Genomic DNA, 2,362 nt, shown 5'->3' with positions numbered 1-2,362 from the left:
GAGTTGAGGTTGTATAAAAAAATTAATTTTTTATATTATATATATATTAATAATAACTCTTTTATTTTTTCGCTATTTTAAAGAAATATATTTTATATCTTCGATACCATTTTATAAATCTTTAATAATAAATATAAAATCTTTTCATCCCACCAATTCAAATTATTAATATATTTATTTCATATATTATTAAAATATATTTTATCATCACTTCCACTTTTTAAATAAATACATTAGGGACATAAGGTCTAGACCACAAATAAAATTTTTATGCTAGACTTTCCTCTTAATGTATTTATTTAAATATATTTTAAATAATATTGAATTTTTTTTTATTTTGGGAATACTAAGATTCTCATTTATTATAAAATTTCGTTCAAATATGAGGTAATCAAGAATATATTGTATATATTTCTTTTTATGCTATTAATATTATGGATTGAAAAATACAATCCAATAATATACCATATGCTTAAATTCTTTTAATTAACTAAAAGAATAAGCAACTAATTTAGCATAGTCTTACAACCCTCAACCATATGTAGTCCAAGCAGCACTTTAAAATTAATTAAAGTACATAACAGCATGGACCGCAATATGCGTTCAAAATGTCGATGTTCATGTGTCCTGCAGTTCACACGATGACGCACAGTTTGCTGCGTTCTTCATCGACCCATGAGCCGAGTGATCCACCGCTTAGAGTAAAAATTTTTTTGTATTTTTTGATTCAAAGTCAAGAGTTTTTAATTTATTGAAAGCATAATAATAATATTTATAACAAATTTTTAAAATAAAATTTCAACACATCTTTCAATAAATTGTAATTTTAAACCCAAACATTTGCAAGCTGCGCATGTCTTAGGTCAACAAAAACAGTAATACCATTTTTAGTAGCTATTCTCTTTTATTTGTGCATAATCCAGTATTTCTTGAATGAAAATAAACCAAAATATATTTATATAACATATATGTATTTTATATGTATATAACATATACTTAATCACAAATAGAAAATACCATAAAAAAGGAATTACACGTTAATGTGAACAAATTAACTTATCATTTATATATTTACTATAAAAAGATCATTTAACTTTTTATAACATTTTTTATAAATAATAAGTACAGCTATATATGTTTAAAGGTTTTTTAGCGTTCAAATACAATGTATGCGAAATTCACAATATATGTATAAATATACTGCTCATAATGCATTACAAGGAGTAAAAAAAAAAAAAGAAAAAAAAGAAAAACACTCAAATATGTTTTTTATGCAAATTATTGATATACCCACATTGATTTAAATAAATAATATTTATCAATAATTCAAAACATATTGAATGAAAAGAACAAAAAGAAAAAAAAAAATTTTTTTTTTCTTTTTTATTCTTTTTTTTTTTTGTTTTGTTTTTTTTTTTTTTTTAATATATATTTATTTTTCGGATAGGAACACAATAATGATCCTTCCGCAGGTTCACCTACGGAAACCTTGTTACGACTTTTACTTCCTCTAAATAATCAAGTTCGGTCAACTTTTGCGAAACAACCGTGAAACACAAGGCGTCACAGTGATCACGTCCGGAGACCTCACTAAATAATTAGTAGCGACGGGCGGTGTGTACAAAGGGCAGGGACGTAATCAATGCGAGTTAATGACTCACACTTACTGGGAATTCCAAGTTCATGTGAACAGTTTCAGTTCACAATCCCAAGCATGAAAGTGGTTCAGCGGTTTACCCGGACCTCTCGGTCTAGGAAATACACGTTGATACTTTCATTGTAGCGCGCGTGCAGCCCAGGACATCTAAGGGCATCACAGACCTGTTATTGCTCAATCTCGTTACTGCTAGACGCAATTTGTCCATTTAAGAAGCTAGTGTCCTTATAATGGGACAAACCAACAGGTACGACTCCACTTATATAAACACATTCAAACACTTGTCCATTCAAGATGAACGCATGATAGATTCGAGAAAGAGCTATCAATCTGTCTTACACGCTAAAATTTACACTCCAAACTGATGACCAGGGCACGTGCGGGTTTGACGCGTACATTCTCAATAATCGGATCAACTATGCCAGCTCAGTGCCAGAAACCTACATAAAGCAAAAAGGCAAATCTGTACTTGATACAATACGTGAGCTACAAAATGCTCATCTAGATCCTTTTAAGTAAAGATTTTATAACATAGATTCCGAGTTCACAGTGTCAAGGTTTCTAAGGATAGGACGTTTCATAGCGTTGATCTTGATGTATCGTTGTCATATCATGTAGTAATTACCAAGCTTGATTAGTTCACTCCACTCAGGGCGAACGTGAGTTGGCGTAGTTACCGCTAACAGTAGTTAATTCATGCAAGTT

The 2,362-nt window shown here is 29.6% G+C and overlaps 2 pseudogenes; both read right to left on the bottom strand.

Moving 5' to 3' along the window:
- LOC126767437 (large subunit ribosomal RNA) overlaps positions 1 to 12 on the bottom strand; it is a 4,103-nt pseudogene extending 4,091 nt beyond the window's left edge.
- A 513-nt stretch (positions 13 to 525) lies between these two features.
- On the bottom strand, positions 526 to 704 carry LOC126767436 (5.8S ribosomal RNA; annotated as a pseudogene).
- Between the last annotated feature and the right edge of the window lie 1,658 nt (positions 705 to 2,362).

Source organism: Bactrocera neohumeralis, unplaced genomic scaffold (genome assembly GCF_024586455.1).
Source record: "Bactrocera neohumeralis isolate Rockhampton unplaced genomic scaffold, APGP_CSIRO_Bneo_wtdbg2-racon-allhic-juicebox.fasta_v2 ctg6416, whole genome shotgun sequence".
Lineage (NCBI taxonomy): Eukaryota > Metazoa > Arthropoda > Insecta > Diptera > Tephritidae > Bactrocera > Bactrocera neohumeralis.
This window is presented reverse-complemented; position numbering and strand designations above follow the sequence as displayed.